A 27,108-nucleotide genomic window follows, 5' to 3' on the forward strand; every position below is an offset into this window, starting at 1 on the left:
ACAGATGTGCTGCACTGCAGCCATTAAAAGTCTCCTAACATCTCCTAACATCCCATGAAAGGACTTTGAGCCATCTCCTTTCCAGCTAAAAAGAAGCCTGATAGGAAACGTTGGGGCAATGTTTTCAAGCTTGAATACAGTTGGCTTTCACTTGGTAGATTACTAGAAACAAAAACTATGAGGTAAGTAAATTTTGTTCTTGGCCTTTTCCTACCCATTTATCAAATTGTCACTGAATTAACCTTCTTACTGCAAAGTTCTGATCATGCCTCTCCTGTGTGGACAACATGCAAAGATAATATACAGCATTGGTAAAGGCATTGGAGAACAGTTTTGTGAAAGAGGCCCTTTCAGATATTGCTGGTAGGAGTGTAAATTGGTACAGCTTCTAAGGACAGCATTTTGGCAACGTCTACCAAAATTAAAAATGCACATCTGTTTCATCTAAGACTTCATCCTATAGCTGTACTTGAATTTGTGTGAAATAAAGCATGTATAAGATTACTTGTTGCAGTATTATTAGATAACAGATTAGATACACATTGGCTCCTGGATACAATGTAGGCGGTCACAGGAGGTCAAAGCTCTTGCTGCAACAACTAAAAACAAATGGATAATTTGAATGAAAAACATGTTAAAGACATCAAAGAGCTGTGGAGAATTAAATGAACTGAAAGGCCAGAGGGAAAAGCCCTTCTTAGGGCTGGGAGTACATCGACATTCCAGGCTCTCAATCAAATGCCTGGTAAAGCCACGTGTAAAGGACAAAGACAAAGCAAGGGTGGACAGAATCTGACTAAAATGGTAAATTCAGCCCACCGCAACTCAACCTAGGGCTGGATTACAGTAGTTAGCCGCTGGTCCTTTCTGCCTAAAGAAGACAAAGAGGATCCCTCTTCAGTGGAAGATATCATCATGTGTCCACGGTTCTTTTACACAATGCTGATGTAGTAACAATGTATTATGTATAAAAAGAAGCAGGAATGATGATCAATAATCAAAAAACTAAAATCAACACAAGTCCACAGAGGTTCAGATAATGAAGTTATAATAAAAATACAACACAATAAATATGCCTAATATGTTAAAGAAAACAGAAGAAATGATAAAGGATTTAAACAGAGAATTAGAATCTGCAAAATTAATAGATAATTTAAAATTGAAAACTAAAATGTCTAGATCTAAAAATTCATTGGTTGGGTTAAAGAGCAAACTAGACATAGAAGGCAAGATTGGTAAATTGAAAGGCAGATCAGTAGTAACCATTGTTATTGAACCATGGAAAGAAACTAAACTGGAAAAAAGAGTATGTCCAAATATAAGACATATCAAACAGTACAATGTACATGTAACACTGTCCCAAAAGGAGAGACGGGAGGGAGAATGGAACAGAAGCAGTATCAACAACATACGACTGAGAAATTTCCAACATTGATGGAAGACATAAAGCCACCATTCAAGATGTGTGACAACCCCAAAGAGGGTAAGTACAAAGAAAACCACACCTCGATACATTATAGAAATTGTTGAAAAAACAAGGACAATGAGAAAATTTTAAAAGCAGCTAGAGGGAAAAAAAATACCCATTGTCTTAAGGAGAGCTACAGTAAAATTGACAGCTAACATTTCAAAAGAAACAATATGTGGTGGCCACCTAAGTGCATCCCTCAGATCTTCCTTCAAGATATCCCGTTGCACCCTGACTGGTGTGGCTCAGTCGGCTGGGCATTTTCCCACAAACCAAAAGGTCACCGGTTTGATTCTTGGTCAGGGCACGTGCCTGAGTTGCTGGCCACATCCCTGGTTGGGGGTATGTGAGAGGCAAACAATCTATGTTTCTCTTACACACTGATGTTACTCAACCTCTCTTTCTCCCGCCGTTCCTCTCTCTAAAAACAAATAAAATCTTCTTAAAGAGAGAGATCCTGTTGCAGGGAGCATGTGTGATTGACAGCTGCTGAACTTTTGATTCCACTGAACTCTTCATGCTAAGTCACACTTTCTCTGAAATGCTTCCAGCCAATGAATGAGACACAGTGGACATACTAGAACCAGTCATTTAGGTAGATGCAGGATTTCTTTAAGAGAAATCTAATTCCTGGCCAAACATTTCTCAGAACTGTCCTACAGCTAGGGCTCTTCCAAACCAATCCTTTCACTCTTTTTCCACCAGTATCAGACTTTACTGGTTCTCTGAAGATTCTCCATACCTATTCCTCTCCTACTGTTTAAAAAATTGTATTTTTTATTATGCTATTACAATTGTCCTGACTTCCCTCTTTGATCCCCTCCACCCAGCACCCCCACTCCCTCAGGCAATACTACCACCATTGTTCATGTCCATGGGTCATGGGTGTAAGTTCTTTGCCTACTCCATTTCCTGTTCTGTACTTTACATACATCCCCATGGCTATTCTGTAACTACCTGTTTTTACTTCTTAATCCCCTCACTTCTTCACCCATTCTTCTACAACCCCTCACATCTGGCAAACATGAAAATGTTCTCCGTATCCATGATTCTGTCTCTGTTCTTCTTGTTTGCTTAGTTTGTTTTTTAGGTTCAATTGTTGGAAGATATTTATTGCAATATTATTATTCATAAGCTTCATTTTCTTTTTCTCTAATAAGTCCCTTTGACACTTCATATAATAATGATTTGGTGATGATGGACTCCTTTAGTTTTATTCTTGTCTGGGAAGCTCTTTATTTGCCCTTCCATTCTAAATGGTAGCTTTGCTGAGTAGAGCAATCTTGGCTGTAGGTCCCTGCTTTTCATCACTGCGAATATTTCTTGCCAATCCCTTCTCGCTTGCAAAGTTTCTTTTGAGAAATCAGTTGACAGTCTTATGAGAACTCTTTTATAGGTAACTTTCTGCTTTTCTGTTGCTGCTTTTAAGATTCTCTCTTTATCTTTAACCTTTGGCATTTAATTATGGTATATCTTGGAGTGGGCCTCTTTGCATCCATCTTGTTTGGGACTCTGTGCTTCCTGGACTTGCATGTCTATTTCCTCCAAATTAGAGAGGTTTTCTTCATTTTTTTTTCAAATAGATTTCCAATTTGTTGCTGTTTTTCTCCTCATTCTGACACTCCTATGCTGTGAATGTAGGACACTTGAAGTTGTCCCAGAGGCTGCTTACACTATCCTCAATTTTTTGAATTCTTTTTTCTTCTTGTTGTTCTGATTGTTTTTTTATTCCTTATGTTCCAAACAATTGATTTGATTCTCAGCTTCATCCACTCTACTGTTGTTTCCCTGTAAGTTGTTTTCTTTATTTTGATTAGTGTGTCCTTCATTTCCCACTGGACCTTTTTTATGCTGTTGAGGTTTTTCAAGCATTCTTCTAACCAGGGTTTTGACCTCTGCATCTGATAGATGGCTTATCTATATTTTGTTTAGCTGTTTTTCTAGAGTTTTGATCTATTCTTTCATTTGGGCCATGTTTCTTTATCTGCTCATTTTGGCAGTCTCCCTGTGTTTGTTTCTATGTATAATACAGAGCTGCTATGCCTCCCTGTCTTGGTAGAACGGCCTAATGTAGTAGGTGCCCTGTGGGGTCCAGTGGCACAGCCCAAGCTGGGTACTACAGGTACACCCTTCATGTTGGCTGAGCATACCCCCCTCTTGTAGTTGAGACTTGATTGTTGTTGACAGGTCAATGGGAGGGATTTAACCAGGCCAGTCAGCTGCAAGAGTTGGCTGTGACCACTGACCACCACCTTCTACCCTCTGTGGAGGATCTTCTGTACAGGGGCAGGGTGGTGGTGCTCTGATGTGGTCTGTAGCTGTCCAGTGAGTGTGTAGTCTCTGGGGTTTCCTGGGTGGTGCAAGCCAAAGTCACCCTCCACTTGCGCACTGCCTGGGCCACCCTTCCTGAGTTGTAGAGCAATCTGAGATGGCTGCTACTTGTGCCAGGCTTGGAGACTCCCAAGTGAAGCCAACTTGAATCTAGGCTGGCTGCTGCTAGTGCCTGGCCTGGGGCCAATTAGCAAGAGGTACAGGGACTGGAGGCTCACTTAGGCCATCTCCTGCTTGTTTGATAGGATTTTTGAAGTTGTGAAACCTGAGCCAAGACTAGCCATTCATATGGGAAAGTCATGATTAACCTTTTGGGTGGGCCTATAATTTGGGCGGGACAGAGTCTCAGGGGATCTCCAGGGCAGGGCAAACAGTGTTAGCCAGGTTGGTGGGGTTTCATAAATGGCACCTGCCTGCCAGCTCTGTGGCTCTGTTGGGAAAGGGCTCCCTTTCTGTCTGAGAGAAAGCTGACCCCCAGTTCCTGCCTTGATGCTAGATACTTCTGTTCCTCCATGTACAACTGCTACCCTTGTGCTGGAGCTCAAAGGGAGTGAGTCTGAGTAAGTCCATGTGTGGGTTCTTTAAGAGAAACTGTTTGGAACTCCAGAAGTTCCTGCCACCTACTTAATCCTTGCTGTTTTGTGCACCCAAAAGTTATAAGGCATTGCAACCCTGGGCTGGGGTCCTGGTATGGGGCTGGGACTCCTCTTGAGATAGCCTTCCCATATTTTTATCTACCACTCACGGGTATGGGACCAGCCCTTTCCATGTCTCCACCCCTCTTACCAGTCTGGATGGATGTGATTTCTTTAATTCTGTAGTTGTCAGATTTCCATTCAACTCAATTTCTGATGATTCTGAGTGACAGTTGTTCTATATTTTAGTTGTAATATTAAGGAGGTTGTGTGAGGAGGCCAGCGTGCTTACCTCTGCTTCCATCTTGACTGGAAGTCCTCCTCTCCTGCTTTTATCTTTCACAGGCATTCTACACACAGAGAGGGAAATTTTTAATCCTATTTTGGTGATCTCTTCTCATAGAACTCAAACTGACACTAAGAATGTTCTACAACAATGTATGACACCTTTAAAGTGGTGGGGGAAAAAAACTGCCAACCTAGAATTAAATACCAATGAAAATATCTCCTTCAAACAAAAATGCCGTCAGCACATCACCGAAGTGAGTACTAAAGAGAATTCTTTAGGCAGACAGGAAATTCTTACAGTTTGAAACACATAAAATTGAGGGGGAAGGAAAAGCAGTGAAAATAGTATACACATGTGGGTAAATATAAAAAATACTAACTATTTGAAGCAATAATGATGGTAACATCTTCTGAGGTTTAGAACATGTAACTTAATGTAACATACATGAAGACAATAGCACAAAACGTCAGACAGCAACAAACGATGTCAAGTTGTAAGACTGTCACTGGGTAAGTGTCACTGTCGGGTGTAAGTGTACTGGTGAGGTAGACTGCAATGAGTTTAGGGCTCACACTGGCATCTCTAAAGCAATGGCTCTCAAGGGAGCGATTTTGCCCATCAAGAGATATTTGGTAGATAAATAAATACATGTCACAGAGAGAGGTTGAGAGAAAAATAGGGAGATTTGACATCTGGAGACATTTTTGTTTGTCACTATGAAGGAGATATCAAAAACACCCTCAGATGAAAAATAATAAAAGACAAAGATTACCAGAGTGGGTGAAAAAAGCCATGACCCAACTATGTGCTATCTCCAGGAAACTTACTTCAAATGTAATGACGTAAGTATGTTAAAGTGAAAAGATAGCAAAAGAGCCCTGGCTGGTGTGGCTCAGTGATTGAGCACTGGCCTGAAAGGTCATGGGTTCGATTCCCAGTCAGGGCACATGCCTGTGTTGCAGGCCAGGTTCCCAGTTGGGGACATGTGAGAGGCAACTGATCAGTGTTTCTCTCGCACATCAATGTTTCTCTCCCTCTCTTCCTCCTTCCCTTTCCCTCTCTCTAACAATAAATAAAAATGAAATATTTTTAAAAATAGCAAAATAAATTCTTTGCAAACCCTAATCAAAAGAAAGCTGGAGTTGTATTAATACCAGACAAAGTAGACAGTAGAGCAAAGTTTTACTGGGGATAAAAAGGAGCAATAAACAATGATGAAAGGATCAAAGGATCACTTCACCAGGCAATATAACACTTCTAATTATGTGCATATCTTTAAAAGAGATTCACAATGTATGAAGCAAAAATTAATTGAACTAAGGTAGAAATAAACAAATCCACAATTACGAGTTAGAGACTTCAACTTGCTTCTCAGTAATTGATAGAACTAATAGAAAATTATCAAGGATGCAGATGAACTGAACAGCACCATCAACCAACTGGATCTTATAGAAGTTTTTAGGACATTCCACCACCAACAACAAAATACACATTCTTTCCAAGGGCATGTGGTGCACTCACAAAACAGACCATATCCTCTGCCATAAAGCAAGCCTGACCACATTTCAAACAATTAAAAGCATACAAGGTATGTTTTCTGACTAGAGCAGAATTAAAATGGAAACAATAATAGAAAGGTAACATGAAGTTTCCCAACACTTGGAAATTAAACAACACCCTTATAAATAAGTTTATGCATCAAACAAGTCTCAAGGGAAATTAGGAAATATTTTAAACTGAACAAAAATAAAAATAACATAAAAAATTTGTGTGATGATTTAAGGCAGAGCTTAGATAGAAATCCACAGCAGTGAATACTTACACAAAGGACTTTTAAAAACTAGAAGAAGCAGAGGAAAGTAAACCTAATGCAAGCAGAAGGAAGAAACTCATAATGATAAAAGCAGAAATCAACAAAATTGAAAAGAGGAAAATAGAGAAAGTCAAAACAACCAAGTCTTGTTCTGTAAAAAGACCTATAACACAAATTAACCTATAGCAAAACTGACCAAAAAAAGAAAGGAAACATAAATTACTAATAGTAGGAATGAAAGAGAAGTGTCACTACAAACCATGTAGATGGTAAAAGGGTAAAGTGATGCTATCAGCCGCTCTACACACAGTTTTCACAACTTGGACGAAATGGACCGATTCCTCAAAAATCACAAGTAAGGAGGCAGACAATGCGAATAGTCCAAAACTATTGAAGAAGTTGAATTCATAGTTTAAGATCTTCTGGAAAAAAAACTCATCCAGCATTTCTTTTGGTTTCTAGTGGGAACATGTCAGGTTACCTTAGCTCCACTTTATTGCCAGCCTTGAAACTCTCAGCTGTTTTTTTTTTACGCCAGTTTGAATTAAGTTTTCTGTTACTTAAAGACAGATTTCCAACATATCACAGTTTTCTGGAGTTCAAAATAATATTGTCATTGTTGAGTGTCCAAATACAATACTGAGTTAACCAGAGTAGTAATTATAGAAAGACTGGCAGTAGTAGCAGTGGTAGTAATAATAATAATAATAATACTAACAGTAGAGGTAATAGTAGTGATAGTAACTGTACTAATAATAGTAGTAGTAATAGTGATAGCAGTAAATGTGGCTAAGAGATACTATGCATGTAACTGTGGCACAGTTTTGTGGATGAGGAAACAGAAAGTATAGACATTAACTAAAAGAATAAAAACACAATAGCATGGAGAATCAAATGGGATTTTATGAAGAATAGTTTCCTTCCCAGGCTAGTGTCTGGTCATGAGCCTTCTGCTGTGGGATAGAAAGTGATCGAAAGAATTGTCATTTTTCCCCACAAAAAGATCCTGCTAAGACAGGGGGCCAGTTTTGTACTTCTCCAGCCAGACCTTGCCTTTTTCAACAATTGCACTGTAGATACCTCATCCATACTTGCTGAAGGCCACCAATGCCTTCTTCAGCGCATTCATGCACATGCGTGCACACACACACACACACACACACACACACACACACCATGAGCAATGAGTGGATATAGAGCGCCTGAGAAAGCTCCCAGTTAAACAGGAGAAACATCTCAATGAGATGGTCAGTCTTTGGACTGATACAACAATGAACTTCAGAAAAGAATATGCAAATGTACCACGTTTGTCTTATTGAAATAAGACCCTGAAAGGGCTGCTGTGCAGTGGTTAGCATTATGCCCATAAGCTCTTGCTAATTTCAAGTAAGTACTTGGTACTAATTTCCTGAAAGTTGAAAGATAAAAATTACACACAAGTGAACTGAAAAAACGAAGAAATGAGCACCACTTATTTCTCCACTTTCTCAATTCTAATGAGGCAACGGTCCAAGAAACCACATTCCTGCACTTGTAAATCAGCTGCCAACATGAATGTGATTCTTCAGCTATGAGAAAATGTCTTTTGAAGGGTACAGGTTGGTTAATATTGGAAATTCTTATGTACTTTGGGAGATAACAATATTTACCCTGATAAGGACCACTACTTTTTTCTTCCTTTTTATCTGGACTTGTCAAGAATCAGTCATGTCGTTTTGCATTTTTTTCTTTTTCTCCCTCTCGTCTTTGCCCTCTTTAGGATTAATGCCAGTAACATGTTTCCCTGAAATGCTGGTGGATATGATCCTGTATTGGCGTCTCCTCTGCTAAGTAAAATCTTGAGACTTAGGAAAATTTCTCACTTAGGAATAATAAAAAGTTACAATGTGGTGGAGCAGCTACAAAGCAAGAATATACCAACTCTGCCAACTCAAGTGTCCAGCGTTATTACTGAAATCTCTTATTGTAAATCACTTCACTGGTGTTAATGGAAAGAAGATGGATGGATAGAAAGAAGAGAGAGAAGAAGGGAGGGGAAAAGGAAAAGAGAAAAGGAGGGGAAGGAGGGAGGAAAGGAGGGAGTTTGAAGGGAGGGAGAGGAGTTGAGAAGAGGGGAAAATGCAAATCAAGTTGGAAGTCCGGCACCTGGGGGAGTAAGCCAGCTTTGACTAGCAAAAATGAAATTTAGTCAACATTGTATTTTCCAGCTACCTGTTGGTTACTGTTTGGAGAAAATCACTGACAGATGGAAATTTAACTCTCAGCAAAAATGTCTCATTTTGTGAGTTCAGTTAGCTTTATGCCCAGGATATAGATGGTTCTGAGTAACTATTCGGTAAATAAATAAACTAACAGGTAAATGTGTAAGTTTCTTTCTATGTGTTACTGAGACTGAAGCCCACATATATTTAGTGAATTGCCCAAAATCATACAGGAAATCTTAAGTGCCTGAAGTATATTAGATAGAAAATGTAAGCAAGCTCACCAATTAGGACCTAAGAGACCTGGAATCTGGCTGGGGGTTTGTTTGTAATTTTTCCTCCTGGTCGCTAGTTTGCAGAAGGCAAGGGGCCCATCTGTCTTGTTTTTCTGCTGTACCTTCGATGCCTAGCTTAGTATCTAGGACATACTTAAGTATTTAAGTATGTATTTAAATACTTATCATTTTTCTCATCTTTAAAATTTACTTTCCCTGTATGAAAAATGATGAGGTTGGTGTCAAAGCTTTCCGAGTGCTCCTTCCAATTCTACGTCACTGTGAGAAAAGACATCCACTCCCAGTCCTCGTTTCACCCCCACTTTCCCACTTCCACTGCTCACGTTGTATGGGAAGGCAGATACAGGTGGGCGAGTCTACAAAATCCTTTCTCCAGGGTTACACCATCATCCCTCTGAGCTCTTATTTCCAACAGAAAAACCACAAAAATTCAGTCTTAATTGAAAACAGTGTATCAATCAATTACTTCATTGTCTATTCTGTAAAATGAATTCCAGAATCACCACAGACCTCCCAATCACCCAACCTCAGCAGCCAAAGATTTGCAAACTTTTGTATTAGGTGGTTCCAGCCACTCTTCCCTAGAGGAGAAGTCAAGTGACGTTCTTTCTCCATGTCTCCTGGGGGTGCTCAATAGCAATAAACATGCTAGAAAAGAGCAGCAGCAACCATGCTTCATGTATTACAGGATGGTATCCTTGAAAGAAATAATTCTCCTTCACTTCTAACATGAGCTCTTCACTCTCCTTTCATGACTCCCTCCCCAAGTGAGAAAATTAGTAGCAAACACTAAAGCACTGGCAAGAGAATTCCATGGAATTGGCAGCATAGCTTCCTGTTTGTCCTGAGAGAGAGGAAACTTACTTACCAAGAAGACCATGTATTTCCTCCTTTGGGGACTCCTTTCCCAAGCAGGACAGTCCTGGCAGTGGCTCATCTGGGTGATTGTAGGATAATGTATAGTATCCTCAAGGGGTCCTAGTCGTGGAGCCAAGAACTCCCATTTGACCTTTGACTTTGGAAAAGTCATTTCCCTCTCTTAGCTTCAGACTCCTCAACTTTAAGAATTATTTTTCCTTTTAAGTAGTTATGAGATTCCTTTAAAAAAACTTCTCTTCTTCTAAAAATGATACATAATATTGTAGAAATGTTTAAAAATAAAACAAATTAGCCCTGACTGGTGTGGCTCAGTGGATTGAGCACTGGCCTGTGAAGCAAAGGGTCACTGGTTCCATTCCCAGTCAGGGCACATGCCTGGGTTGCAGGTCAGGTCGCCAGTAGGGGGGGTGTGAGAAACGACCACACACTGATGTTTCTCTCCCTCTCTTTCTCCCGCTCTTCTCCTTTTTCTAAAAATAAATTTTAAAAATATTTTTGTAAAGTAAAAATAAAAATAGAACAAATTAAAAGTAACATTCAAAATCCTACCACTCAGTGGTAATCACTCTTACATTCTTGTGTATTCATTTTGCTGAGACTGCTTGGGACTTTATCACTGAAGGTGTATCCCCCAGTGAGGGTTGTCTCTCCAGTGAGACTCTGAGGCTTGAACTTATGCCAACAGTGCTGTCCATATGCTAGGAAGTTGAGGGATCCCCTTTGGTAACTAATTCCCTATGGAATGTGACAGTCTTTTGAATGCCCTTGGTAAATAATGAGTCATGTGAGGCTGACTGTGAATATTGCAAACGTCATTTGAAGATAAATCACATGACAAGAAATATGATTAAGGTGGGTACCTCCCTTTGGTGTTTGTTAATCATCATTATAATCATCATCACTATTACTATGCAGGTTAAAGATTATTTTTTATCTTCCCTGGAGTTTTCCAAATTTTTGATTCTTAAATATACAGAAGGAGAGGGATACATTTCATTGTTTTAGGCAACATTTCCCCAATTGTGTTCTATGGCACAGCAGATGCTGGAGAAAGAGTTCCATGGTTCCGTGATCGAAAGGGTTTGGGGAAAGCTCCATACTTGGTCTTCTCCCTTGAAGACTCGCAATGCACATTTAATTTAGTAAAGGCTCTGAGATTTCTTTGCAAAGAAAACCATTTAATTTTAATGAACTGTGTTCCCTAAACTTAGTTGAGTTCAAGACACTTACTTGGGAATACCACTTCAGTCTCCCCATCAGTCAGCCATGACAGAGAGGATAGTTTGATGGACAAGCATGCAGACTCCTATGGATACATAGCTTAACCTCTCTGAACCTCAGACTCCTCTTCTTCAAGACAAAAATTAAAACTTTACCTCCATGTCAGGACTACTCTAAAGGCTAAATAAAATACAACATGTGAAATGCTTACACCAGTGACTAACACATAGCAAGTGTTCAAATAAAAGGAAGCACTTACAGTATATTAGTTGGAATAGATGCAATGAAGCAGCAGGGGTGAAGATGGATAGAATCTTGGGAGAAGGGAAGGGTAATAAGGGCAGCCATTCTTCTTAACCAAGATAGCAAGTTGTTACCTGGACACTGGACATATATTTTTGGCACCAAAGCAATCCAGGTTCCAAAGAAGCCCTCCCAGTACAAAACATGTAAAAGGGATTCTAAAATATGCAATTCGTATTTTTAAATGCATGAATAAACTAGTGGGGGAAAGAGAAGATGACAAGAAAGCACAGATCCAAAGAAGAAAGCAAGCACTGGAACCACCCTTCGCTAGGGCCACTTACAAGTCTCTTCAAGCTGGCAGTGTGGGTTCAACAGCCTATGCTCGAGTGGCAAAGGGTAAACCCTGAAATGTGGAAGGCTGTATTATAGATAGCTGTATAAAGTTAGGAGCCCCCTAAAAGATAATGAGGTCAGTAGATGAATAGGAAAAAACATATAAAGGAATGGGTGGTGGGAACCCTTGGCTGTCTCAGCCCCGCTCTAGACAGAGAGAATAAAAGGAAAAGATCTCTTACACTTTCTAACTGATCAAGAGCCCACCCTCAAACAGGTTTGGAACTAGAAGTGAACACCATCTGATCAGCCTTAGGCTGATAGTACCATAAAACACCTGACAAAGGCAAAAACAAATCTTTTCTTGAGGAGCTCACCTAGAGACAGGCCTCAAAGATGTCCCTAAGCATATGTGGAAACAAATTATAATCATGATGAAATAAATAAACTGTAGAATCAGCACCAGACAGACAGCAGAGGGTAGAATTATCAAATACCAATTATCAAATGAGTTTAAAGAGCCATACAAAAGTATAATGTATCAATATTAATGAGTCAAAGTAGAAGAAGACCAAATACAATGTCATAAAATAAAAAATAATAATGATTAAAATTCAAACTTCAAGGGAAAGTTTAAACACTGGTTTAGACACAGGGGAAGGGAACAGTAGTGACCTGGAAAATATATCCAAAAAAATTACACAAAATGAAGCACTATACTTGAAGGGGAGACCAACAAATCCACCACCACAGTGAGGGATTTTAATGTGCCTTTCTCAGTAATTGATAAGTGAAACAAAAAATTGTTAAGACTATGGAAGTTTCTACCACATAATCCACCAGTTTGGATTCTTTTCTTTTTTTAATTCTCACCTGAGGACATTTTCTCATTGCTTTTAGAGAGGAGGAAAAGAAGAGGGGTGAGGGGAAAGAGAGAGAAAAAGAAAGAAATCAATGTGAGAGAAAAACATCGATTGGTTGCCTCCTCATATGCACCCTAACCAGGGTACATGCCGGGACCCGGGTATGGGCTCAGACAGGGGATGGAACCCACAACTTGAGTATGTGCCCTGACCAAGAACTGAACCCTTTTCAGTCCATGGGCTGGCACTCCAACAAACGGAGCCCTACCAGTATGGATTCTAGACACCTGGGAAAGAAGATGTCTAGAATCCATATTGGTCATCGGCTGCCATTCACTTAGTTCTTAGTGCAAATTATTTTACCTGGTCTTTCTTTTATGATATCTAGCTTAAAATGACTCTGAGGGAAAGAGATTTTAAGCTTCCCAAGACTCACTTCTTTAAAGAACTATTTCTATGAGATCCTCCTATAATTGGACTTCAATACGGGTTATGGCTTCTGGTTCTTAAGTATGCCACTTTCAAAAACTCCTGTTGTTATTTCTTTTATTTTATTTGGCTTCCAATCTAATACATGTACATTATTTAAAAATGGCAAGGTCCCCAATCCCACCAAAAAGAAGAAAATTAAAATGACCCATGATCCCATTATTTACAGATATGCATCATTAGTATTTTAATATATTATTTTTAGTTTTTAATGTGTAATTTTTAATCATATTTTATTCATTATGTTATTATAGTTATCCTGATTTTCCCGCTTTGCCTCCCCACCCAACACCCCATACTCGCTCAGGCAATCCCCATACCATTTTTCATGTCCATGGGTCATGAATATAAGTTCTTTGGCTACTCCATTTCCTATACTGTGCTTTACACACCCATGACTATTCTGTAACTACCTATATGTATTTTTTAAGCCCCTCACCTCTTCACTCATTCCCCCACACCACGCTCTCATCTGGCAAACATCAAAATACTCTCTGTATTCATGATTCTGTCTCTGTTCTTGTTTGCTCAGTTGGTTTATTAGATTCAACTATTGATAGATATGTATTTTTTACCATTTTATTATTCATAGTTTTCCTTCTTTTTTTTAAATAAGTCCCTTTAACATTTCATATAATAATGGTGATGATGAACTCCTTTAGTTTTTTCTTGTCTGGGAAGCTCTTTATCTGCCCTTCGATTCTAAAATTCTAAATGAGAGCTTTGCTAGGGAGAGCAATCTTGGCTGTAGGTTCCTGCTTTTCATGACTTTGAATATTACTTGCCAATCCCTTCTGGCCTGCAAAGTTTCTTCTAAGAAATCAGCAGATATACTTATGGGCACTCCCTTGTAGGTAACTAACTGCTTTTCTGTTGCTGCTTTTAAGATTCTCTCTTTTTCTTTAATCTTTGGCATTTTAATTATGGTGTGCCTTGGAGTAGGCCTCTTTGCATCCATCTTGTTTGGGACTCTGTGCTTCCTGAACTTGCATGTCTATTTCCTTCACCAGATTAGGGAGGTTTTCTTTCATTATTCTTTTCAAATAGATTTCCAATTTGTTGCTCTTTCTCTTAATCTTGTGGCACCCCTATGATGTGAATGTGGGAATACCTGAAGTTGCCCCACAGGCTCCTTACACTATCCTCATTTTGGGGGATTCTTTTTCTTCTTGCTGTTCTGATTGGTTGTTTTTGCTTCCTTATTCCAAATCATTGATTTGATTCATGGCTTCCTCCAATCTACTGTTGTTTCCATGTAAATTGTTCTTTATTTCAGTTAGTGTATCCTTCATTTCCCACTGGATCTTTTTTATGCTGTTGAGGTCCTCACTAAGTTCCTTGAGAATCCTTATAACCAGTGTTTTGAATTCTGCATCTGACAGATTATTCATCTCCATTTCATTTGGCTGCTTTTCTGGAGTTTTGATCTGTTCTTTCATTTGGGCCATGTTTCTTTGCTCATTTTAGCAGCCTCCCTGTGTTTGTTTCTATGTATTATGTAGAACTGCTTTGATTCCATGTCTTGGTAGTATGGCCTAATGTAGTAGGTGTCCTGTGGCACAGCTTCCCCCATCACCCAAACTGGGTACTCGAGGTGGGCCCTTCATGTGATATGAGTACATACTCCTCTTGTAGTTGAGCCTTGGTTGCAGCAGACAAATGAATGGGAGGGATTTACCCTGGCCAGTCAGCTGCAAGGATGTGCTGTGACCACTGACCACCAACCTCTGCCTTTCGTGGAGGATCTTCTATGCAAGGGCATGTTGGTGGTACTCTGGTGTGGTCTGTAGCTGTCTTCAGGGTGTGCTGATGCTGGGGTTTCCTGGGTTGTACAGGCCAAGGTCAGCCATACCTGTGCTTGCCCGGGGTCACCCTGACTTAGCTATAAAGCAGTCTGAGGTGGCTGCTACTTGTGCTAGGCTTTGAGATTCCCAAGCAAAGCCAAGCTGTGAATCTAGGCTGGTTGCTGCTAGTGTAGGGCCTGGGGCTCACTGATGCCAGCTGAGGATTTAGGAAGTTGTGAAGTATGAACCAAGACCAGCCATTAATATGCAAATGAAGCTTGGGTGGGCCTGTAAGTTGGGTAGGCCAGCATGGTCTTGAGTGTCTTCAAGATGGGTCAAACACTGTTGGCCAGGTTGATGGAGTCTCAGATACGGCACAAGCTTGCTAGCTGAGTCTGAATGGATGCAGTTTCTTCAATTCCATAGTTGTCAGACTTCCTTTCAACTTGATTTCTGATGGTTCTCAATGGTGATTGTTCTATATTTTAGTTGTAATTTTGAATTGGTTATGTGAAGAGGCAAGCCATGTCTGCCTATGCCACCATCTTCACCAGATGTCATATTCTTCCTTCTAATGTGTAATTTCATTTATTCACTGTTTAGCACCTACTACATGACTCACACTGTTCTAGCACTTGGGCAACAGTAGTGAAAAGTAAAGTACCTGTCCACATGGCACTTACATTTTTTTCAATACTCTCAAGAACAAGTGAGGTGAAAAAAAAAGCCAAATAAGATCATCAGTTAGCAATTATTCATGTTATTCCCATGTCTGTTATTTCCCACTGACCAGCCTATTCCTTAGAGAAAAACCAGATGGCAGTAATCATGGTACCCTTCATATCATCTGGCAGAGCAGATGCTTACAGAAGGTACTTTAAAAAGTTATGTGGATAAGAGACTTCCGGCCAAGATGGAGGCGTACATAGACACACTGTGCCTCCTTGCAAACCAAAGGAAGGACAACAACAATTTAAAAACAAAAACAACCAGAACTGACAGAAAATCAAATGTATGGAAGTCCAACAATCAAGGAGTTAAAGAAGACACATTCATCCAGACCGGTAGGAGGGGTGGAGTCAGGCAGCTGTGGTGGGGAGGACTTGTGGCAAGGCTGCAGCTGGCAGGCCAGGTGGGCCCACATTTGTGTGCAGATAAACCAGGTGAAACAACTGGGGAGCAGGACAAACCACACAACCCAGGCTCCCAACATGTGGAAATAAAGCCTCAAACTACTCATTGAAAAGACCTGTGGGAGAAACTCTCAGCCTCACAGGAGAGTCGCTGGAGAGACTCACAGGGTCCTAGAATGTAAACAAACCCACCCACATGGGAATCAGCACCAGAAGGTCCCACTTTGCTTGTGGAAAGTGGGGGAAGTGGGTGAAATCTGGCAGAGAGCAGAGCAAGCACCATTGTTCCCTCTCGGACCCCTCCCCCATATACAGCGTCACAACGCAGCAAAGTGGGTTGCCCCACCCTGGTGAACACCTAGCTGCGCCCCTCACTGTGTAACAGATGTGTGAAGACAAAAAAAAAAATGACCCAAACGAAAGAACAGATCAGAGCTCCAGAAAAAATACAACTAAGCGACAAATAGACAGCCAACCTACCAGATGCACAGTCCAAAACACTGGTAATCAGGATGCTCACAGAACTGGTTGAATTTGGTCGCAAATTGGATGAAAAAATGAAGGCTATGCTAAGTGAAATAAAGGAAAATGTACAGGAAACCTATAGTGATGGGAAGGAAACTGAGACTCAAGTCAACAGTGTGGACCAGAAGGAAGAAACATCCAGGCAGAAAAGAATGAAGAAACAAGAATTCAAAAAAATGAAAAGAGGCTTAGAAACCTTCAGGACATCTTTAAACGTTCCAACATCCAGATTACAGGGGTACCAGAAGGAGAAGAGGAAGAGCAACAAGTAGAAAACTTATTTGAACAAATAATAAAGGAGAACTTCCCCAATCTGGCAAAGGAAATAGACTTCCAGGAAGTCTAGGAAGCTCAGAGAGTCCCAAAGAAGTTGGACCTAAGGAGGAACACACCAAGGCACATCATAATTACATTACCCAAGATTAAAATGAAGGAGAGAATCCTAGAAGCAGCAAGAGATAAGGAGGCAGTTACCTACAAAGGAATTCCCATAAGACTGTAAGCTGATTTCTCAAAAGAGATCTTACAGGCAACAAGGGACTGGAAAGAAGTATTCCAAGTCATGAAAGGCAACGACCTACATCCAAGATTGCTCTATCCAGCAAAGCTTTCATTTGTAATGGAAGGGCAAATAAAGTGCATCTCAGATAAGGTCAAGTTAAAGGAGTTCATCATCACCAAGCCCTTATTATATGAAATGTTAAAAGGACTTATCTAAGAAAAAGAAAATAAAAAATATGTATAGTAAAATGACAGCAAACTCACAATTATTAATAACCACACCTAAAACAAAAATAAAAACAAACTAAGCAAACAACTAGAACAGGAAGAGAACCATAGAAATGGAGATCATATGGAGGGTTATCAACAGGGGAGTGGGAGGGGGAGAGAGGGGGAAAAGGTAAAGAGAATAAGTAGCATAGATGGTAGGTAGAAAATAGACAGGGATGGGGGGTAAGAATAGTATGGGAAATGTAGAAGCCAAAGAACTTATATGTATGACACATGGACATTAACTAAAGAGGGGGAATGTGGATGGGAGGGGGTGTGCAGGGTGGAGGGGAGTGAAGGGAAAATGGGACAACTATAATAGCATAATCAATAAAATATATTTTTTAAAAAGTTATGTGGATCCAAAAATTGAGAGGGTCAATGGGCACAGGGAAAAGGTGAGAGACAATTGAAATCATGGGTCCCTCTTATCTTTGGGCAGGCCCTAGTGTGTTGGGAAAACAGCTCTCTGTGGTGGGGATTGGTGGGGAAAGCCCTGATTTGTAGTGTTTGCTGATTTCCATGGTGTAAATACTACCAACATGAAGTTGAGAAAACATACTAGTCATTGACTCACATGAGCTGGTACAAACCAGCTCCAGCACACCACTGCCTGAACCTGATAGAACCCTAATGTCCTTCTGCTTCCTGGTCAGGTGGTACCCTAGAGAATGGGATACTCTCTCAGAAAGGAAAGGGGCACAAGGGGAGAAGGGTGGGATGCCAGAGACCAACCTTACCAAATCCTTCTTCTGGTTTAATCTGCTTTAATTTTCAGAATCCTGTCCTAATCTCCAGGTAAACAGGTGGTTGCCTAGAACAAATGGAAGACCTACTATGTACAAGACTGTTGTGTTGCCCTGGATACAGAAAACACAAGTTGTGATACCCACTCTCTAGCAGCTCACCATGTAGTGAAAGAGGAGATCCAAAAGGTTGCTAAGTAATTATTTTTTTAAAAAAAATTATAGAGAAAATGAACTCAGAGAGATGATTTCAGATGCAGTACAATGAGGGATCTCATGTCAGACAAATAACATGAGAGGATCAAAACCCTTACTTACTCTGCCAATTACTATTCTATGATTTTAAGCAGATAATTAGTAACTTTATGTCTTTAGTGTATAAGTTGTCATGAGAATTAAATAAGGTAATGCACAGGAAGTCATCATGTGGTGCTCAGCACACAGTAAGTATCCAAGAAGTTAGTACTAGAGTCAATAACAGTACTGCTATCAATAGCATTTGTAACACCATACAAACAAAGACAACAAAACAGAAAAGGCTATTTCATGAACTAGCCAGCAATCTGGTTTTAGAAGAATCTGGATGATTAATGGAATGTACGATTGTAAAACTATTTGGGGAGGGCATTGAGAGCCAGGCTGAGGAGAGTTTGCACTTGATTTTACAAATGATGAAGAACCGGCAAAGCTTTAGTGACATAATCTGAGTTGCATTTTGGGACCATCAAGCTTGAATCATTGCCAGTTTCACAGACAGGCTTGGAGGTATCTGCTCATATCTCAACAGATAAAGGCAATGGCATGTGTGGCCACATGACTGGGCAAGTCAGGACTTTGCCTTCAGGAATCTCCCCGTGAGCTCATCCCTGGGGATGATTTGCATACAAAGCACACAGCGTGTGTTTTCTTGAAGCTAGGCAAAGTCTTCTTTTCCCTTTCTTACTTTGCTGTATTTTGGCTCAGAGAATCACCCTATATAAACAACTTTTGAAATGATCCCAAACCAACTCATTCCAATAAGTACAAGAGTTATCTAGGAATTAAAGGGATATGCTAAGGTTCATTGAGATAAGCCTGCTTCCATATCACAGTCCGTAAAATCTTCGTCCAAGTTTGGAGAGGTAACCAGGTCACTAACAATAGCTTTTCACATTTCTGATTATCTTATGTAAGAGGAAATGTGTTTTTTTTGAAGTTTGTTGACACATGAAGCAAATAAGCTGTTGGAAAAGTCTGTTGCAAAACTGGAAACAAAATGTATCTCAAATAGTTTACAACTGCTGGGAATCGGGTTGGGAGGTGGCCCAAAAACTCCTGCTTCCTGTGGAAAGCACATTCAGCTCAGTGGGATTCGTTTGTCTGGTTGTGATATGTAAATGCTCTTCGTTGTGTATTTACACTTTAGGTTTTCACTGATTCCTGTTATTTCAGACCACAACCGCCCACACAACTATGGTTACTTGGAATCCTTAGCTGGAATCCATCAGGAGTAATTGGATTGGTATGCCATCTTTTGTTGATAATTGGAAGACTTTGGACGCAACACAAGAAGTTAACAGATTCCCTGAATTTAGCAATATGTTTGGTGAGTTATAGCAACAATTTTCTTCCCATTCCTAGCTGGAACTCCAGGACTTTGTGACTACTGTACAGGTCTAGCCCTAATGGTCTCCAGAATATTATTTCATAAACAGAAACAAGATCCTTGCCTAATAAATTATTCATGGACCTAGTTGGGACCCCCAGATTGCACGAGGTCTATTCAAAGGGCCTTTCTCTTATTGAACTACAGTCAGGCCTCAAAGCAAAGATAAAGGTTTCCCCTGCAAAGCAAATTAAATACCCCCTTTGCCATTTATCATGTGTACTGATTTAAACTGGAGGACTCCGTGGGATGTTAAATATTCTCCACATCTGATTATAAAAAACAAAAGAAGAAACACAGATAGAGATGACTGATGGTGCTTTGGATGAATCTGGGAAACCAAGGACACTTTATTCTTCAGTATACCACATTTTCCTTCCCCAAATACCTAGTGAAAGAGAAACTTCTCTAGCAAAATCAATCAGATCAAAAGTAGTTGGTCAAGATGAGGAGGAAAATTTGAGTCACATATATAAAAAACAAAAAATCTAATTAAACAGTAAGGATAAACACAATAAAAAAAATCTTTTTAAAAATACCCCCAGTACTGGGTATGTATCAGAGAGGGCAATGTTATGTAATGAAAGAGTGATATAGGAATTGTTCAGATAATGTGAAGTAACAGTATTACCATTATTAGATGAAGTCAGTAAAAGCCAGAAGGTTGAAAACTTTAGTTGGATTTTGACTAGGGTCATAACTTAGTGGAAGGGAGAAACCATGGTTAGTCTAGACAAGTGGTCCCCAACCTTTTAGGCACCGGGGACCAGTTCTCATGCTTGCTGCCTGCCACTCGCCTCCTGCTGTGCAGTCAGGTTTCTAACAGCCCTTGGACCTGTACTGGTCCATGGCCCGGGGGGTGGGGACTCCTGGTCTAGAGAGTTTGGGACTGACAACCAAGACAGTGAGTTTTCAACCTTGCTTTGCCACCAATAGGATGTGTGATATTGGGTTACTCACTTATCCTTTCTGGACCTCAGTGTCCTTCTCAATAAGATGGGGAAGCCAGGGTCAATTATCTTTCATTTCTCTATCCCCGCTAAAATTTAACTCCTTTTCCTCTCTCCCTGTCCTCATATTTCTGTTCTTACACCAAAAGAAATAGATGCTTTTAAGAATATCAAAAGTGTATCATTAATAGGATTTTATATTAAAAGCTATATGCAAACAAATGGCTTCCCTCATTCAGGCATTTTATCCATTCTTTCAATCATTTAACAAAAATTGGTCTCAAAGCTAAATGCCAACTGTAAACTAGACACTGTACTATCCCACCAAAGCCTTCCATATGAGTTATGAGTGAACAGGACAAATCATCTGCCTTCAAGGAGTTTATCCTCTGGTAGTGGAGACAGACACATAAACAGATAATTTTCATAAAAGACACAGGTAAGAATAGCAAGCTTTGGGAGGATAAGAAAAGCATTCTTCTCATCTGGGATGGGGAAGGATGGATAGAGGAAGAATCATCTGAGCTAAAGCATGGGAGCAGGTTGGCCTGCCTCAGTTTCATGGATGCTAGCAGAAGATACAGGGCTCCTGGGTCAAAGACGAAGGACAGTGCATGACATACGGCAACAGCTATAGCCAGAAGGTCAGCATATCTGTGCTGGCTCCCTGAGCTCCTTTCCCAGAGACATGCAAAGTGGGCTCTGTTACCAAAAAGGAACCCAGAATTGGAGGAACCTGAATCTTTTATAATGGTCAATAAACATGCCTGTTCTTTGCTCTAAAAACACTATCTTCAGCTTCTAAGGCTGTTTGTCATTTAGGCATCCTTCAAAAAAATCATCTGAGAAAAATCATTAAGTTCAATAAAAAATAATTACATCCTAAAAAAAAGTCATCTGGAACAAAGGGGAGCCAGTGTCTCACTCAAAGGGGCTGCAGCAATGCAAGAAATCCACACAGAATGGTCTCTCCATAACATAAACCTCACAAACTGATGCAATAATTTAATAGAATAAAGCATATAAATATTTTTAAAGTTTTTAAAACACATAAATAACTTTGTAAAAGTAATTGGTATTATAGTAATTATCAATTTGGTTTTATTGCTGTTGTTAAACATTACTCATATTAAAGCCAATGCATGGTTTACCTACTAGTCTGCAACTTCTCTGACCAGGAAGAGGGTTGATCCAAAAGCTTTGGGTAGAGTGGATCCTGCAGGTGAGGCCAAAAGGCCGTTCCTGGGAGAGTGAAAATGGTGAGCTGTCCTTAGAGGTGTGGCCCTTTGGAACCTCAGAGGAGGCCAGCACAGTGAGTTGTCTGCTCTCTGTGATAACAGGGTAAATGATGAAGCTGGTGACCGTAGTCAAAGGCTTCAACCTCTGCTGTTTTGTTTCTTTCTCTGCCCAACTGGTCTCAAATCTCCTGTCACAGCACCCCCGACCTGGAATGTCTTTCCCTCCCCTCTCTACCATGTTTTCTGAGAGGCAGCAGGTAGTGAAAAGAACCCAAGAAGTACTAGGTTCTTTTGCTTTGCAACTTATGAAAACCTTTTCAAAATATATAAAATATAACTAATATTTACATTTTTTAATTTCCTCTACCCGAGATAAGCTTTGGCCAAAATGATGAGTTTTTGACATAGTGTACCCGAATGCAGGTCTGGCTGCCTGCTGCAATGAAAGCCAGTACTCGAGGGGCAGGTGCTGGTGTTAAGGAAAGTGGTTTATTTTCAGATGCCAGACACCTGGAAGATGGGGGTCACATCTCAAAGCCCATCTCCTGGAAGATGGGGGACTCATGTCACAAAGCCCATCTCTACCGCTCAGTGGAGGCAGAGGTTTTACAAGGAGCGGGAGGGGACCAGACCAAGGAGATCGGGGGAGGGGGTTGAAAAGTTCTCTATGTGCAGGCGAGCACAGTGAATTACAATAAGGCAAGTGACAGTCCAGTGTGCATCATCCTGGTTTAGTCATCTAGACTTCACATCATATCAGCCTCATATCATTCTGGCTCCATGGTTGAAGGTCAGCAAATCTGCCAGAGCTGGGATGCTTGAAGGTCCAAGTCTGTACCTTCTGAAGTTAGTTCCTAGGATTCATATACAAACATACTATTCATCTGTAAGCTACATATTAGTCAGAGTCTGTACTTACAGAAACAATGTCAAAAGAATGGTGGGGTGGGTTGAACTTCCCACTCTTACAATAGGGCTTCAATCTCTAAGGTCCAGCCTCTGGTGGCCACTTCCCAGGTAATGGTTAGCCTGGAATATAGGTTTTGCTGCTCTTCTATCTTCCTAGGCCATTTGGAATGTGTAGTCCTTGTGTAGCTTCTTCAAAGGATTCAATCCTTCTCATCCAAATACCCCAATGGTGCTTTTGGATAGCTCAGTACCTTTAGGACTATCACAATATGTTATTTTCAGAAGTTATTCCTGGATGTGTTAGTCATTTCCCAGTGGAAATGGCTCTTTTCTTGCTGTTCTTGATTCATCATGAGATATTTACTTGCCATCCCCTTTGCATACAGCAGAGTCTGAGCTTCTGAAGTAGTATGACATTTTTAAGTGATCAGTAGGCTTGAGGTTAGACAGTCTGGGTTGAAGACCCAGCTTCATCACTGCCTAGTCCTCTGGGAGCCTGCCCCTGGGCTGAATGAACTCAGGCAGCCCTGGGTTTGAATACTAGCTATTCATTAACTAGATGACTTCCGGCTGAACCACATAAACTTTCTGAGCCTCACTTTTCCCATTAGTAAAATGGGGATGATAATACCTACCTGGTAAAATTTGCTGTGAGTAGTTAATGATGTACTATGCCGAACGCAGTGCTTGTCACATTAAAGAAGCCCCTCAACAAGGGTGACATCCTCTCCAGCCCTCAAGGGTCTCATCTTCCTCTAAACTTATAGCATTCAATGACCCCGATAGGGCTGGAATACTCACATGCTCCTGGACCCAACATGTAAAGAAATTAATGATCACAAGAAAAATAACACTGCAGTATTTAGGTAACAAGGAAATTGGGAGCCTTAGCATTAGGTAGGGAACAGGGAGGGCTGAGGACTGTGGCTCATTGGGCTCATGTTTCATGTAACACACACCACTCCAGCCCAAAGTCACTCCACAGGAGGACAAACCCATGTTAACAGATCTTCCCTCTTTTCAAAAGAAGTCAGAAATCTGGAGTTAAAGTTCTCAATTTTTAAATACCAGCTCACAAGAAAAGAAACACATATGTAAACAAACTTGGAGCCCAAACGAAATATTTCCAAGCTCAGTCCAGGCCACTGGCTAGGAGACTGTTCAATTCCATTTACTCGATATCACTTAAACACTGAGCTTGTATCACTCCTTAGCATTTTTTATGTTATTGTGTAATTGTCTGTGGTCAAGTTCTGTCTCCAATTATATCTTATTAAGCTACTTGAATAAGACACTTGAGAGCAGGGCTGGTCGTCCTGCTCAGGAAATAGCCTCAGTTGGTAAACTGTCTTTGGGTTATAGCCTTTAAGCTCTTGAAATGGCTTGCTGCCCTCCAGGAGAACTTGTTTATTTCTTTCTGCCATGACACAGGCATACAACAGCTGGCTGCCTCTGGGAGGTTGAAAATAAACAGGTTCAGGAGCTCTGAGGACAGCAAATGGGTGTTATAGGTGAAGAAACGGCCCAAAATAAATACAGCTGTTGGGACAGAAAGTTTTATTTACTTTGGCTCTTTTGAGGTCTACACTGGGGGAGGGAGAGTTGCTAATCCTGAGTCTTTACATACACTGACAACGGAGACCCCACTTAAGAACTGGCCCCCAGTGCTCAGCACATTTATACAAGTCGTCTGGTATATACTTGATGGTTAACAGATTCACTAGATATATCAAATGATGCAGGAGATTTTAACAAAATGATGAGTTAAGTTCTCTGCACTGGATGGCCCATGTTAATATCTTTTCTGGTTTGGACTACAACTCTCATTGAACATTCTTTAACAACAAGCTTTTGTTTGCCAGGTAGACACAATAGAAAATACACTAGCTTGGGAGGCACAAAACCTGGGCTCTCGTCGTAGTTTGCCAGCTAGCTCCATGGCCTTGGTAGATCATTGCCATGTTCTGAGCCCCAGTTTCCTCAGCCATAAGAGTAGGGCTTCAGAGAGAAGATCTCCAGGGAGGGCATGGGAGCAGTGGAAAGGGTGTGAGGTGAGGAACCAGTAGGTCCACATTCACACCCCAGCCCTAGTAACTCTCCCCTGTGGGAGCCTGGATGGCAAAGAACATGTTTTCTGACTCTGTCTCTACCTCTGCCAGTAAGAACTAGTCACAGTCTCCTTCCTAATGGTGTAACTGTGAATTACAGAGTAGAATTTACATGAAAGTGCTTTGTAAATGAATCTACAGATGCTGGCATCAGAAAAACCTAGCTTTGAGTCCTCTCTCCTCTACTTCCATGTGCTCATGGGAAGGTGACTTAAGATCTTTATGCATCATTTTCCTAATTTACAACGTGGAAATAATACCTACTTCACAGGGTTGTTGTGATGATCAAACTAAGTGAAAAATGTAAGCAAAGTGCTAGAATAGGGCGTGGCGCAAAGTGCTGTAAATAGTACTTATTATTGTTAGTAAAAGACAAATGCATTGATATAAGATCTCCATTCCGTAAGTATATGATTCTGATTAGCTGAATCTTAAACCAAACTTCTCTTCTACACCTTGATCTCAACCAAAATTGTTTCTCTCTCTTTACCAAAAAAGAAAAAACAAACTCATCAAACAATAAAACAAACAGAAACAATGATCAAATTCAAGTTGAGCATGAACCTAGTTGTTTTCTGAAGCCCAGGAGAGAATAGAACAAAGACACCCAAACACCGTGGCCCAAGTTTCGCCTGCCCTACATGGGCCTGTTGCACTGAGGTAAAAATTAATGGGAAAGTTTCCTTCAGAAAGAAAAGGGAGTCCACGGAAATACTTGGGTCTGTAGCAGTCCAGGAAGCAAAAGCAAAAATCCCAGACAGATACTGTTGTAGATTGTGTTCTCGGGGCAATATTCCAGATTTCTGTAAAATCCAGTTCAGAGGAATAACTCTTTATATAAATGGCTCTGAAGGCCTTGCTAATATCACAGGGTACACGTGAAGCCAAACCACATCCTATCCCAGAAGGCAAGAAATGGGTTGAAGCTCTCCTCCTAGAACAAATGAATTAACCGTCCATGTATTCATTCCAACTGAGCTATTCTGAGTCTAATAGCGGGAACTCTGCTAGATGTTAGATGCTACAACCATAACAAAGGCAAAGTGCCTTCTCTAATGATTGAAATACAGAGACTCTCACCCATATCACCCTAAGAGCTCCGTAATGACAGAGCTCTAGTGAGTAAATATTAAGACCAAAGAAACAATACTAAAAGGATGTGCCCTAGCACTGGACCTTACTGACGACAATCTACCCCTACAAAAGGGAAAGACTAGCTATATACATAAACATGTTCATGAAACATTATTTTTAGTGTTAGTAGCCATATAAATGTTGAAGATATTGAACAATAATGGTTCAAAAAGTTGGGTGCATGAAATAATGGGATACTGTGCAGATATTAAAGTGAACATAATTATGAAGACCAGCAAGAGCTGCTTGTTTGTATGAAATAAAAATAATACAAAACTATGATGTATCAAAGACCTTCAACATGAGGTATGGTTACATCTATGAAAAGTAAATATTTGTTTCTGAATAAGGCCTAGAAGGTAATATAAAATATTTATAGTTTTATAAGAACAATGGAATTTTGGTTTTCCCCTTTTATGAGACCTTTTATAGTATTACTAATGTGTAAGCAAAGTAAGAGTAACAAATGCTATAATTTGATGGATAGAAGAAAATATTTCTTGTTCTTCTAAATATCTCCTTTAGCACCATATCACTGAATATAAGGTTTATCAGCTTTTACTCCTCTTTCCAATCTAGTCCCTTTCTGCATTACCATTGCCACTACTTTAGTTTGGCTTCTCAGTTCTCCTGTCTCCTGAAGCAGGCTACTAACTCATCCATCCATTTTCAGGCTTCTTAGGCGTCTCTCCTTTCACCTAAAAGAACTTCTTGTCCTCAAACATTCTGTCCACATGATTAAATGACCTTCCCCGAACACACCACACATGCACAAGTATATTATGTCTGAGCCTCCGAAAGCATAAACACATAGCTTCCTTTCTTATATTTCACACATCCTCTCTTTGGCATGACTAACTCCAAAGCCCTGCCATTTATACCTGAGAGGTAGAAGAGTGTACTGAGGGAGACTTAGGTTCTACACAAGAACAGCTAAGATACTTCTGGAGAATTAGACCAAAGTGAGGGGACTTGTTATACAAGATATAAGACTAATTATAATTCAAAATAAATAAAATAGTGTGGATACTCTGCTCCCAGTTATGACTGAGTAGCTGCTATTGGACTAAGACTTTGTATTTAAAAACTAAACTTATGGAA

The sequence above is a fragment of the Phyllostomus hastatus genome, unplaced genomic scaffold (assembly GCF_019186645.2).
Source record: "Phyllostomus hastatus isolate PE091 unplaced genomic scaffold, TTU_PhHast_1.1 phas_contig_38, whole genome shotgun sequence".
NCBI classification, from domain to species: domain Eukaryota; kingdom Metazoa; phylum Chordata; class Mammalia; order Chiroptera; family Phyllostomidae; genus Phyllostomus; species Phyllostomus hastatus.